The sequence below is a fragment of the Ambystoma mexicanum genome, chromosome 1q, assembly GCF_040938575.1.
Source record: "Ambystoma mexicanum isolate Mex_15411 chromosome 1q, UKY_AmexF1_1, whole genome shotgun sequence".
Lineage (NCBI taxonomy): Eukaryota > Metazoa > Chordata > Amphibia > Caudata > Ambystomatidae > Ambystoma > Ambystoma mexicanum.
The window spans coordinates 138,810,361-138,826,021 of NC_090922.1; positions in this window are offsets into that span (position 1 = coordinate 138,810,361).

A 15,661-nucleotide genomic window follows, 5' to 3' on the forward strand; every position below is an offset into this window, starting at 1 on the left:
CTCTGGCCAGAACACCAGCACACCGGATTATCAGTAAAAATGAAGCCTACCCCGCGGGTTGCACATTTCTAAACACCATATTAAGACGTTGATCTTATTTCTAAAATTGAAACAATCAGACCCTTGCTTTCTGGCAGAACTCGTGCAGGGCCACCAGTACATCCTTTAGCAGATTTGAAGGAGCATATTACCCATGTTATCGTCGCAGGAAGCATTAAGAAGCCAGATACTTGACTGCTTTTCTGTAGGTGTTCAGTGCTACTACCCTGCGAGCTAGAGATATCTTCCTGTTCACTGCAGAGCTGTCTAGAGAACTAGAGAGCTTAAAGCAAATGGAATGCAGTATCGCGTCCGGCGGCCATATTGAAATGGAGCACGCGAGATAAGCAAATATCCCCCTATGAAGAAGGGTAATCCTTGCTTGCCACCTATTTAATTTCCCTCGCAGTATCAGAGTTTCATGCGAATCAACCAGATACAATGGGTGAATAAAAGATTCGCATAGAAGACAACCGGCTATAAACAATCCAGCTTCCAGCCCACTCAAGGCATATTTAAAAATATGTATGAAAACACCTCCGTCGTGGCAATGCTTCCTGCAACAATAACATAGGTAATGTGCTCTTTCAATTTCAAGTCCAAATTTCTGCACAACAAAAGCCGCTGGACGGAATTGGACCAGGTATGAAACAACTTGGGCATGAAGCGTTGTCTCGATTTCCGGGAGGGTACTGGAGTTATTCCATGCAGTAGTTAAAATGTTTGATGGTAAAGGGGGTGCCCCCTAATCCAAAAAATATAGCTATATCTCCCATAGTGCATTGTAGCATAGAGGATGAGTGTTTTTTCAGAAATGTAAAAGTCATTTTTCCCTAAAATTCTATTGCTAATAACTTTTAACTTTCTGAAAGGATTTGGATGAACATTTCTAAACCAAAGGTTTAACAAGAACCCCCTACCCAAAACTGGAAAACTTGGGACAATTCCTCAGAAAATGAAAAAGTTATTCAGAAAACATAAAACCACAATTATTAGCCTACTCGTGTTCATTTTCCCATAGAGAAAAAGTGAAGTTTGAGAACTGCTGTAGCGTTGAAAAACCCTGGCTAGATTTGGACCAAACTTTGGAATGAACTCCCCACAACCTTACAGAGTCTAATAAGATTCTCAACATCAGAAAGAGATTCAAAACTCATCTATGTATTCACTTCTGGGGGAACACTGATTGTTTTGAATCACAGTACTTCGATGGCCTGACCGTAGGTGCTAGGTGTTTTGGAGAAACTGGCCATCTCCCAGCTTAACCTCCATGCTGAATCTGTTGGTAGTCTTCATGACCATCAATCTGGCTTCAGAGATGCTAGAAGCACGAAAACTGCTCTCCTGAACATCCGTGAGGACCTGCTCTCCAACCTCAACTCCAACACTCCGTGTGTTCTCATTCTGCTCGATCTCTCTTCTGCATTTGACACTGTCAACCATGCCATCCTGCTCAACCGTCTCCGTGATAACCTGGGTATCACTGGTCAGGCTCTGGCGTGGCTGACCTCTTTCCTTTCCAATCGTCCCTCCCAGGTCCAACTGGCGTCCTTCCTCTCTGACATCTTTTTCTCTACCTGTGGTGTCCCCCAGGGATCTAATCTCTCTCCCTGGCTTTTCAACCAGTACCTGGCACTCCTTGCCCACCGCATCACCACTCTCTGCCCCAACTTTCAGTGCTATGAGGACGATACCCAGCTCATTTTCAGGCTACCCTCGGCCTCCTCCTCTCCTTCCCTCATCTCTGACTGTCTGTCTGCTATCCAGGAATGGTGTGCCGCCAATGACCTCTGCCTTAATGGCAGTAAGACTGAGATTCTACTCATCGGCACACCCACTCCCTCCTTCCCTGCAGCTCTCTGGCCAGCCTCTCTTGGCCCGCTTCCTGCTCCTATCTGCAAGGCAAAAAACCTCGGGGTCATCTTCGACTCCACACTCTCCTTCTCTCCTCATATATCTGACGTCTCTAAGAAGTCACACTACCAGCTGCACCGCCTCAGAGGTATTTTTCCCTTCCTCTCCTTCCCCCAGAAACTCACTGTCTCCCGAGCCCTGGTTCTTTCGAAGCTGGACTACTGTAACAGCCTCTATCTTAATCTGCCTGCCTCCACTCTCTGCCCTTTGCAACTCATCCAGAACAGGACTGCGAGACTTGTCCTTGGCCTCAAGCCCAGGGACCGTATCTCTCCAGGACTGAAATCTCTACACTGGCTCCCAGTGGCTGCGAGGATTAAGTTCAAAACCCTCTGCATTGTCCACAAGGCCTTCTGAGGCCTGGGGCCTGGGGCCTAAATACCTTCAACTCTCTCTTCCTAAATATCTTCCTTCCCGAGCCCTTCGCTCATCCGTCTCCAACTCCCTCAGGGTCAGCCGCTTCTCGAAGCAACGATCTGGGGGTAGATCTCTCTCCGCGGCAGAGGCCTCCCTCTGGAACAGCCTTCCTGCCTCCCTGAAACTTGAGGAGAACCATCTCCGGTTCCGGAAGCACCTCAAAACCTTCCTCTTTGCTTCTGCTTTCTCTCTCCCTCTCCCCTGCTAAATTCTTCACTGAAACTGCACTGAATCTGCAACTGGGCCACTCTCTCCGACCTCGGTCCTTGGCCCAGCCACTCTCCACTTGCACTGCCTCCCTGGCAACCCCTGCACTGCGGGACTGTCTCTGTATCCCTACAGCCCCCTCTCCCCAGCACTTGTCTGCACTTACCTTGCACTTGCCACCAGCTGGCCCTATTATTTATTTTTTATTCTACTTACCCTGTACTGCACTTAGATCCCTTTTTCCCTCCCCCCTACCCCTGCACTTGCGCGATCTAAATGACACGTGGCCTAGTAGGATCGTTGTCTGTCTTCCCCTTGTTCCCCCGTCCTGTCTCGACGCGCCTTGAAACACTTGTGTATAGGCGTGTTACAAATGCCATATATCATATATCATATCATATATATAAATAGTGATAACATCAGGCTCGAGATCGGGTGTGAGAAGGAAGACCCCATGTGAAATTAGGGATTTGTGGGTGGAGCCAGTTATGGGTAGAAAATGTTCCGTTTATATGGGGAAGAACACGTGAATGTCACGAGATTACAGCAGCAACGACGCAATACCCGCTCAGAAATAAATGTGCGTCACACAAAGCGATGAGTGATGGGGTGAAGGGAGGGGAATGGGGGAAGCAACTGAGTGGAGTGAGGGGACTTGGGAAAAAAGAAGAGGGACACACTTTGAGTGCCTTTGAGGATGTGTAAGATTTTTTTAATTCTTAGCATTTTTTCCCGTTATTGCGGGAAACGGAAAATCTCCAGACTAACGCAGGCCTTTCTGTTATTGGAAATGATTACTGTGAAATTATCATTTGAATAAGGAGTTCGGAAAAAAGGTTTGGCATCTGCAGTGACTGCAGCTACTGGGAAGGGGTCAAATGGGAGTTTGGTAACAAATTAATAGTGTGACTTGACCAGTGGAAATGGTTAGTAGGCCCAAAAGATAGATATTGGTCCAAAATGGACAGCGGCCATGGCCGAGGGCCATAGCTAGTAAGACCTCAAACTATGAAACGGGTTCAACTGTGGCCACGGCCAAAATAAACCTATTGGTTCAACATGTACAGTGGTCACGGTTGAAAGCTGAGGCCAGTGGCCATGACCAAAGGCCATGGTTAGTGAGCCCCCAAGAAACCCATCTGTTCATTGTGTCCAGTGACCCCTGGCCATGGATAGTGGACCCCAAAGGAACCTATTGGCTCAACATGTACAGTGGACGTGGCCAAAAGCCGTGGCCATGGCTGAAGGCATTGGCTAGTGAGCTCCAAAGATACCTATTGGTGCAACATTCAGAGTGGCCATGGCTGGTGAGCCCAAAGAAACTATAGTATAACAAAACTCTTGAAATTCAGTGAAATAATTTTAGTTAGGAGAGAGTTAAGGTGATCAGATATAATTATTGTTTAAGAGAGACTTAAGTTAATTAGATTCAACACAACAAAACCCCTGACATTCAGAAATCTCATTCCAAGCAATTCACTGTTGGTCAGTGAATGTAACGCTCACCTGGTTCCCACGGAGGCGCGGCGTCGAAGGCGCAGAACTCTGAAGATGGACAGGAAGGGCCCCTCTATTCTGGCTTCCCTGGCTCGTTGGATACCCTCCTGTGCGTGAAAAGGGAGTATTACCAACTGTGGAACAATGCTCAAGCCTCCCACTCCCTTCCAACCCTCCACGATACCTCCTCCACGATTCCCCGTGAAGCCTCACCTTAGGGTTTGGAAGGATGAGCTCTCCATCCTGCTTCTGATGCAGGGGCGCGTTGAAACCCAGTTACTTCACTGGTTTGAGGATTGATGGGAGTTCAGGTAAGCTTGACTGTTCAGGTAAGGCGCTGTAAAAGTTCTGTTCAAAAGTTCAAGCTTAATAATAATGTTCGTTGTCTAATTGCAGCAAGCGCTAATGCTTATGTCTTTTTCCCCTTAGGGGCCGGGGTTCGGAGTGCCGGAGATATGGCGCCGACCCGAAGTGAAACAGTTCTGGATGAGCGCACAGGTAATGTCTTTGCATTCGCTCATTCAATGTCTTTGTCTTTTTTCCCCATAGGGGCCGGGGTCCGGAGATGCCAGGAAGCGGCAGGACCCGAAATGCAGTGGGAATAATCCAACAGGTAAGACTTAAAAGGAAACTGAGCTTTCCTTATTCCTTTTCTCCCTCTCACCTTTGTTCTTGTCTTTTTTCCTCTAGGCGCCGGGGCGTAGCTGAATCCGGAAGATCGCTGCTGAAGATGGAAGCGCCTTGCAAAGGTGAGTAAAATGCAGCGCTGCAGCGATCGAAACAAAATGCCTTTAAATGATGTCTTCCTTGTCAGGGCCGTTGGAGAAATGACTCGAGGATGCAGATTTAGCAGGTAAGGGCTTTTCTTCTCCTATTCTCTTCCTTTCTCCCCTTGCAGGTGTTCCAGGGTGCTGGCAGGCGTGGCTGAAGTCAGGATGCAGGAGCTGACACGGTGAGCATCCAGCTGCTAGGTGCAGAACAACGCGAAGCACGTGTGGCTGTTCGCGTGGGGTTTAAATAGCCTTGGAAGAAGTTCCTGGTATGTATCCTTCCACCAATCAGGTATGTATCCTTCCCCGACCACACCCGGGTGGTGAAGTAGTCCTACAGGTAAAGTAGTCCCATTCAGGCCTCCAGAGGGCCTGGATGAAGCAGCAAGGTCTGCATCAGGTAAGTGTGCACCCAAGCACTTAAACACATATCCTCTTCTATGAGCCTGGCGCCTAAGGCGCCAGGACTGGGGTCCGCTATGAGCCTGGCGCCTAAGGCGCCAGGACTGAGTCCAAAGGGCCCCGACTTGGGCCCACTGAGACTTCCCTGGGGAAAATGATGTCTGCCTCTGGGGTTGCTGGGCCCGGCCTGGCTACTTGGAGGTAGGCATCATGACAGTGAATTACATCAATGACGACACGGATGGTATGACAAATTAAATCATACATGACATCACTGATGACATTACTAATGGTGTCACTAATTACATCATGCATGAGATCACTGATTTGATTAATTACATTTTGAAATATGACAGCCATTTTTCAACATAACATATGTGCATGTATTTCATACTTGCACAGTACAATGTATTCTGCCCTTGTTTCTTTAAATGTAACATGCAGTATACAATTGTGTAGCATAAGTAACTAACTGATTTTTTTTCATATTAACCAAACTTCGAATTCTTAGATTATTTTTTATCACAATGCAAACGGGCACATATTTTCTTTTTTATGTGATTATTTAGAAAATAATGTTCATGTAATGTTATTACAACATAACACTTGCTATTAAACATGTTTCTACTGCTATCTATTCTTATTTTTTTTTACTACTACATATACTTATTATATTATGTTTAAATTACCTGGAATAGATTTTCCAGAATTGGGTACTTTCCTTACAATTAAGTATTGGAATTGTTTCCTAATAGATGAAATTCAAACCATTTGTGTAACGTTACATATTTTTATTTTCAAGTTGATAAGTTGATCACAAATGAATGGGCCACATGTAATCATCAAACCTATGTATCAGTGTATTTTTCCATGTCATGTTATTATTGCTAAGTATAATAAAATATGTATCAACAAAAGTATTCTTATTTAAAAGGTAATGTCACATTTGATGTAATTATTGATCTCATTGCTAATGTCATGTATGTCACCAGTGATGTCATTTATGAAGTCATTGTGGTCATACGCTGCACAACAGGGGGCTCATAGTTAAGGTTAACTTGCTTGAAATGGTTTGTTGCATTAAATCTGATCACTTTAACTCTCTCTTAACCAAGGATTTTTTCACTGATAGATAAATATATCTATTATAGGGCGAGTATAGCCACTCGATGGTCAAGGTGATCCGACTCCCATAGGAACCCATCAAAATTTTGTCAATAGCTTTTCATTTGAATAAGGGATTTGACTGAAATTGTGAAAGTGATTTTAAGGACTCATGCCCTTTTCTCCCAGTCCCCCAACTGCAATGTTTTGTAAAGATTAGTAAAAAAATAAGTTATTAAGGAGACAAAACATTTTTTTTCTCGAAGTGCGGCATACTTCCCATTAATTTTCCCATAGACAAAGTACATTCTTGCCAAAGCGCACAGCCCAAACCGCAGGACCAGGTCCTGAACAACTTGGGCAAAGCATTGACTTGCGATGTTTGCTTGGTTTGGGGTTATTCCGTGGAGTAGTTGTTTAAATATTTGATGGATAAGGGAGTTCCCCCTTCTCAAAAATAGATAGCTATATCTAAGGGATTTGCCTGAAACCATGGTTTTTTTTAGAAATGAAACTACCACCATCTTGTTTTTCTCTTGATGCGAGAGATATTCGAGGTTATAGCTGAGGATATGGGAAAATAAAACACAGGAAAAAAGCTATTTGCAGATCAAAAAACATGCAAATGCCATCAGGCTAGAGGTGGGGGGTGGCAAGAGGGATCTAGGCATTGAGTTTGCAGCACAAAGATTTCTGTAGCCTCGAATTTCTGATATCTCATAGCAAACTGTGTCACAGTATCAGCATGTGTTGTGCAGAGAAAGGGAGAGAGCAGGCCATGTGGGGAGAGAGGAGAGCTGGCACAGATGAGGGTGGCGCTTGGTGTGGGGCTGGGGGGCAGGAAAGCATTTTTATTGACAGCCGGTTTGCCGATTATAAGCAGCTATGGATAGCCAAGGGGGTGTGGTGTTCAGTACCCGTGGTTACAGTTTTTTTTTAAAGATATTTTTACAGCTATAGCGATATCAGGGGTGAAAAATGACTGGCCATGGCCAGTGACACAGTTGTCATCCAGGTCTCCCATCCATGCAGTAACCAGAACAGACCCTGCTTAGCTTCAAAGTGAGAAAGGGGCCAGCCTCCTCAGGCCATGTTGCCCGATAATTGAACCAAAGTTACAAGACCACATGAAGAAATGGACCAGCCCTTTCCTTGCTTTGAAGCTAAGCAGGGTCAGTTCTGCTTTGAAGCAAAGAGGGCTAGTCCTGGTTACTACATGGATGGACGACTGAATGGGTACCCAAATTATTGTATTTTTTTAAACCGTGCTACTGTCGGTTCTCGAAAGTTTTGCACTCGGAGGCCCTGTTTTCTCTTTTGCTGATTTTCATTGTGGTATTTGTAGTCTCACAGTCAATAATAATAATTAAAAACAATACAGATATTTTTACAGCAATAGCGGCTTTGCCATCCTGGCATTGACTGAGACGAACACTGCTAAGCTTCAAAGTGAGGAAGAGGTCAGCCCCCTAAGGCCATGTTGCCTAATAAATGAGCCTACTTTACAAAACCACTTAGAGAAACATGGCCTAAGGGGGCTGGATCCTTCCTCTCTTTGAAACTAAGCAGGGTTGGTCCAGGTTACTGCATGGATGGGAGACAGTCCACAGTCCCGAATGTCATGTGTTTTCTTAGTTTTAAATATCTCATAACACACAACCTCCACATAATTTTTTTTAAACCCTGGCACTGTCATACCTTTAAGGTTTTGCGCTCAGAGCATTGTTTTGCCTTTTGCTAAATTGCATTCTGGTAGTTGTAGTCTCACAGTCAAGATGATAGAATAAGGCCACAATTGTACACTTTTTGTTTAACATAGTTCTAAAAGGATTTATATATTGTAGTGACACTATGGTATATGTACTTTTCAAGTTGGTTTTATAAAGCAGGGTATTGTTGAAAGCCAGATATGGAGCTGAGGAGGGGAAATGATGAGGGCAAGTAAGTCATGAGTATTCGCCCACAATGTGGCAAGGGAGTTTACAATCCTGGACACTGGTGTAGCTATTTTCCCCTGATTGTGGCTGCTTTTCAGGGCACCAGTAAAGGACACATGTGGGTGGACAGCGTAATTTTATTTCAGATGGCGGATGCAACCTCTCGATTGTGTTTTTTTTTTTTTTTAGGTTGCCAAGCTTGCTGAAGTATTTGGCTACTAGGATTTTATGCAGGTCGTCTTGTTGTCAGTGCAGATACTTTCTCACAAGAGCCCAAGCACTTGTTTTGTATTGGGATTTCGTTTTCCATGGAATGTTTCACTACAGATTGCTGGGTACAAAATGTGAGCACCCTTTATACTTTGACAGCATATTTATTGGAACATTTCCTCTCTCAGGTTATTTTTCTGGTGTTCATTAATTTATTTTAAAAGACCAATGCTGTTTTGTCTTGCGCACTTTCGTCTAAGTAGTTGGTCTATTGGGTATCCAGGCATTGTTTCGAAAACATAGTTTTGAATGCAAAAGTTTTGAAAAATAATGCATCGAAAAAATGCATTTTTTGCAGGTAAAGGTTTTTTTGAACTAAAATGGGTGCTAAGGGGTAAAAAAAACAGGGGTTGGGGTCAAAACTATCACTATAAACTGGTCTATTGAACTACATTTGTTTATTTCACTTTAAGATAATGTTCACTTACTGGGCATATATTCATGGGGGCCAGCTTTTGATTTTCGCGATGGGGCAAAAGTACCTGGGTATATGTTATTTTTGCAGCTGGTAATTTTTTTCTCTTTTGCATGCTGCTTAAATGCGGTTAGTTGGGGTTGTGAGATGTATGCCTGGGACAGGACATTTCGGCACGGCCAGTTAAACGCACGCTGTTGTGGCACAACCATTTTGCCACAGGTCCCATTTGGGCATGCTCAGTTAGACACTGCCAGTTTGGCGAAGGGATCTCTCGCGCAAGGATGTTTTGGGGAGAGAGGTCGCAATTGGCATGAACCTGCAGTCACTTTGCATTTTGCAATATGGTTTAAACGTGAAAAACATGTATTTACTGCAACATTATAAAACAAAATGGAACATGTATTACACCGTCTCTGGACAATATCATAAAACTGAAAAAACAAAATAAAAACACATTTGTGCTGAACAGTGCATTTGAGAACCCTTGCCTGCAGGAGATCGAGACACAGCACTTAACCATTATGCTACAATGATATTATTGTTTGGATGTGCACAAGTTTCATACTAAGCCTACAATTTAATAGGTCCAATTGTAAAAGGATAATTACAAAATGTATGCATTGTGAAGCTCTAAGCCACTGTGGTGTAGTGGTTGAATGCTGGTCTTTGAACTCTGGCAGTCGAGGGTACAAGACTTTTTATTTTTTTTAAATTTAAACCGTATATTTTGGTAAACACTCTGTATTCTGGACTAAGTAGCCTTAACAGGCATGCCTTTGATTCATGTGGCCTCCTTCCTGGACATGTTCACCCAGTCACTGCATGATTTTAAGAAGGTCTTTTGAGTTGCACTACCAATGGGTTAGTAATAGTTGTGCATCTTCCATTGCTTGTGAGCCAGCGCAAACAAGACTTTCTTTGTAGCTCAAGGGAGGGGCTTCCCACACAGTCTCATTATTCCCTTAATATATTGCGCTACCTTTAGACTTTGAAAATGGCGTGGGCCAGTAGACAACACTCCTCTCCAGCCCCTTATTCTCACTTTCCCCTGCTAATAGACATATTTTACTTCCCCCCCCCCTCCTCTGATTCTACGCTACGCACCTCCTCCAACAATTTAAAGATCCCCTACTGCCATTCAACCTAAACAAGTACAGGTGCAGGTGAAATCATGAATATAGCCAAGTTACATGCTTTGTATATATTGTTATATGCCACACGTCCCTTGTTATTTGGAAGATGATCATTCCGATTTCCTTTTTACTTTGCATTTTGGGACTTGTAGTACAGGGCACCTGATGGGCAAAACAAAACCACAAGTCACAAAATGCAACAACAACAAAAAACAAGAACTGTATGGGCATCTTCTGAATTATGTGGAGATATGTGCACACACACTGACACCAAAAACGCACACGGGTGTACCCACGTTTGCACACACTAACACTCGCCTTCAAAGAACAAATGCACACTACCTCACACACACCGTCACACCAAGTACACACTCACACACTCACGTCAAACACACACACATTGCATTCACACCCTCTCATATGACATGCAGACCCTCACACCACACATTCCCCCTTACACTGCACATATATTAAAAAAGAGGCCTACACCATCTCTGGTCAACATTATAACACAGAAAAAATGAAATAAAAAAGAAACACATTTATGCTGAATATTGTCATCGGAGAACCCATGCCTGCAGGCGTTTGAGACGCAGCCCTTAACCATAATGCTACAATTATGTTATTGTTTGCATTCTCACAAGTTTCATACCTAGCCATTTATCTTTGAACATATTAAATTATAGGTTAAGTATGAAATGTATGCCCTGTGAAGCATCAAGGAATTGTGGCCTAGTGGTTAAATGCTGGGCCTTAAACGCTAGCAGACCAGGGTTTAATGCTGCATGTTCTTTTTAATCTAATAAATTAAGTTAAAAGAAAAGCAACACAACTGGAAGGTGGCGAGGTTTGATGCAGTGTAGTGCTGCATCTTATTTGGCATGAGGGTGTTTAGACGTGGCTGCAAAGTCAGCCACAGACAAACATCCCTTGCGCCAAAATAACAGTGCTGGAATGCTTTCGCGTCGTAAAGGGCGTGCCGAAATGGGCACTGCATCGAAATGGCTGTGCCAAATCGGCATGTGGCAAAATGACAGCGCCGAAAAGTGGTGTACCGACTGGAGTACACTGCTTAACCAAAGTGCGTGGTCCATGGCAAACAATGTAATCTCACTGCACATTGCATAAAAACATTGTGAGTTCTCAAAGCCTGCAATCTGAAGACCAGGCTTGTTGTCTGGAAGTGTTCTAAAAATCTTTGGAATAACAAAACCTTTGAATTTCAAGGAAACATTTTTGCTGCAGGGACGTTAAGGTGAGAACTTAATGCAATAAAGCCCCTGAAATTCAGCTAAAACCACCTTAACTTTGTGCCCCCTGTTGTGCAACCTATGACCACAATGATGACATCACAGATCACATCAATGATGACATCACTAATTACATGTTGTATGAGAACACTGATGACTTGCAAAACACATCACTGATGCCATCACTGGTGATAACCCTAATTACATTGAATATAACTGATTACTTTAATAATGGAATTAGACATAACATCATTTATAAGTTAGCTCATGAAAAGTTTGATTAACTTAGTAACAGTTTAGACTGTGGACTTGGCCATGACAAAGGATGGGGGTCACTGGCCAGCACCAAAGGCCATATCTAGTGGTCGGTTAGTGTTAAAAAAAAAAAAAACAATGTGCATGGTTAAAAGTCATGCCTAGTAGCCCATCCCTGTTTTAAAATATACAGTCCTATGCAACCGCTTGGACTCAGCAGTGCACTTCTCTCAGGAGGCCATCATTTGGATACAATCAATTCTGAGCAATAGGACCATGAGTCTTCTCACCAGCAGCAGCAGTAGACCCCATCCCTATCATCTGTGGAGTGCCCCAGGGTTCTTGTGTCTCACCCACAATGTACAATATATTTACCAAGCCCCTTTTTGATGATCTGGATCATCTTGGTATCACCTACACTAACAATGCAGATGATACGCAGATTCTCATACCACTTGCTGGGGATTATGACAAGGATTTGGCCTTGGTAAATAGAATTTACCTCATCATCCAGGCATGGATGGCTGTCCACAGTCTATGCCTGGATGATGACAAAACTGAGCTTATTATTCTGGTACCACCTCCAACCTCAATAAACTTGACCTGAAATACACCTCCTTTAACATCGACAGTAATTCTATTAAAGTTGCCAAAGAGGTAAAAACTTTAGGCTTTTACCTTGATTCCACTCTCACTTTTGCTAAACAAGTTACCTCCACGGCCTCTGCCACTGCATATACATGCAAGCTAATTAGAGCCAGTAAACCATTCGTATCCAAGAATAGCAGTATCATCCTGGCCAGAGCTCTTATTTTGTCCAAATTGGACTATTGTAACTCCCTTTACATTGGTGCAAATAAATACATTGTCTGCAGAATACAGATGCTCCAGAACAATCCCCTTGGAGCTGCCCTGGGTATAATAGCAAGGAAAGAGCATACATCAGAGGTAAGGAGACAGAATGACTGGCTAACTACCAGTGACAAAATCCTGCTGAAAACTGCCTCACTTACTCGCAAATGCCTGAACAATGCTGTGCCCCATTACCTTATTGAGAGAATCAATAGAAAAACCTCTAGCCGGCCTATTAGAACAGCTAATACAAACTGTCTGACTGTACCAAGATTTAAACTATCTAAAGTCAGGAGAAGCAGCTTCCAAGTTAAAGCATTACAGCTTTGGAACTCCCTACCACCCTCACTGAGAGCTGACCAAACCTACTTGAAATTCAGGCAGTATCTTATCAATTGGCTTAAAGAAAATGACCACTATTGTACGAACGAACAAGCTATACCTTATCTGTCTCCTACCACACCTGCACTGTAGATAGTCCCAGATTGCTATCTTAAATTATGTTCTTGCTTTATAGTGTTTTTCCTTCTGTATTGTATGCACCCACCATTTCCTGTATATCTCGTACTTGTATATCCTTATTTGCATTTATGTATATTACTGTGTAACCTAAGCCGAAAGTTTTCTTCTATCTACTGCGCCCTGATACCCCTGGGTCTGGCGCGCATTAAAAATAAACAAACAGTGGTCAACGTTGAAAGCTGTAGTCAGTGGCCATGGCTAAAGGCCATAGCTAGTACCCATTAATATGTTAGAATATACAGTCGGCACAGCCAAAGGTTGGGGCCACTAGCTAGTATTGTGTTGAAGACATGGCTAGTGTGTGTAATATACAGTGGGCAAGGCTGAAGGCCAAAGCTAGTGGATGGTTAGTGTTGTATAATAGACAGTGGGCACGGCCGATGGCCATCGCTTATTGCATTTTATTATTTTTAAATATACAGTGGACATGGCCAAAAGATGTACAAACTGCTAAAGGTCCAAAGCCTTGGCTAGTGGCCCATTTATATGTTAGAATATATGGCGGGCACAGCCATAGATTGTGGCCACTGGCCAGTATTGTGCTAAAGTCCATGGCTAGTGCCTGACCAGTGTATATAATATACAGTGGACAAGTTTTGTTTATTTATTTGTTGTGCGCGCCGGACCCAGAGGTGTCAGGGCGCAGGTTACAAGAGAACTTACAGCTTAGTTACAGAACTTAGGAGCAAAGGTAAGGACAAGTTACCTCCATGTTACAGGATGAAGGTAAGTAGCATAGAACAGTTACAGGAGTTAGGAGCAAGGGTAAAGACACGTTACCTCCACCATACAGGAAGAAGGTAAATAGCATAGTACAGGTATTGTGAAAGCAAAAAGAGAATATCGAGGCGGAGTACCCCAAAAGGAAATACACCAAACGCGGGTTCAAAAGATACGCAGATCTTTATTCTACAACTGAACAGTTTTCGAAGGACAAAGCAACAGATAGCTATCAGGCCCTCAGTACAACACAGCGAATACCAGCCCTGTTTGGTGTGTGCAGTGAGTGGGGCTGTACATCAGAATGGTCGTGCCTTTTATTCAGTATGTAATCTGATGTCCAGCCCATTTGCAGGTTAACCATTTCCTTGGGCTAGGGGTTCATCCCGAGTTCGTTCCTAATTTATGCATCTAAACATTTATGGATTATCCTTAATCCTTTGTCCATTGTCGCTATTGTAATAGGTTACAATAGCGACAATGTGTCTTTGGATTCCGCATTGAGCCTTTGTACATACTCTTATACAATATAGTCAAACAAGTGTTCACATTAAATGCTCGTACAGTATTGTGCATAATATATATTCATGGATTAGTATTGTTGGCACAGGTAATCCTTTATCCACAGGTCAACGAAGGACAAGGTCTCATTACATGACCCTAACATTTGGCCTGCAGGCAGTTTATAGATTAACTCATATGCAGAGGTCAAGAAGACAATGTTACAAGCAGAACAACACTGTCCACCATCTTAGAACACAGGGTGACTTTGGAGTAAGAATCAAAATGGCAGATGAACTTAAAATGGTGGCTAATACTGATCTAAGGTCAGGACCTTGCAACGCGGATTCCTTTGCAGAGTGACTGGGCTTAGGCCAATATATACAATAAAGGAGGCATGATATGATTTCCCGTTCGACAAACCCTCCTTTTGGCCTAAGCCAAGCTCTAAACTGCTTTTAGTCATTCTACGAATAACTCCACGTCTCATCATCCATACAACCCGAATCACTATCGGAGATATCAATTGCCATTAGATTGGTTACTAGAATTTCTTTCAGCACATATTCATTGGAGTTCTCATCTGGGGTGTATACCTTGCGCCCTAATGTACCCATTGCCTGTGCACAACATCCTCCTAACATCGAACGTATACCAGGAAGACACTGTATACAGCAGCAAAGAAACAGAAAGATTCCTAAGATAATCAGCAAGACCGAAAGTTGCTTCCATCCCCAAGATCGCAAGAAATTCCAGAACCAAGCACTAAGATCCCAGTTCCCCTCAGGAACATGCACTTCTGAATTTAAGACATGCAGATTCTGTATTGCTTTAAAAATAGTTGGAGTTATCTGGCACAAACACAGCAAGCGGACCCCACAAATTGAAATACCCCTCCACGTTCAGCCAGGATGACATCTAATGCCATCCGGTTCTGAAGTGCCACTAACCTTATTGCTTTCTGTTCTAAAGTCATATTATAGAGTATGTCAGTGGTCCGGTTGATGGTTCTCTCCAGTACTCTCGCTAGTCTCCTGATATCTTCAGAGTTCATTATGTGTCCCCAAAATGGCACAAAGGATTTAGCTACATCGCCCAGAATTTGTGCTGAAGTGTCACCATCCTCGTCCCGTCGTGGACGAGCCTTTGAGACTTCTATGGTACTGACTATGAATACCCCAGGTAACAAAATCCCTAAATAACAAGTTCCCTGCTAATCCCTGGGTAACCATGGGAATGCTACATTACCGCAAACAAAGTAGACCGGTTCACCTACATACAAAGGTCTGTCCTCCCCAGTCAAATTCACAACATTGGCGCAACCTTTAAAATCACCCATTGACTGAGTGCCATTCCTCTGTATTCCTCTGTATGCAGAAAGAAACTGAATCGGGGCTATGGTTAACAGTGTAAGAAGGAGGCGTGCATCCTTATTGCCTAAAGGAGCCATTTT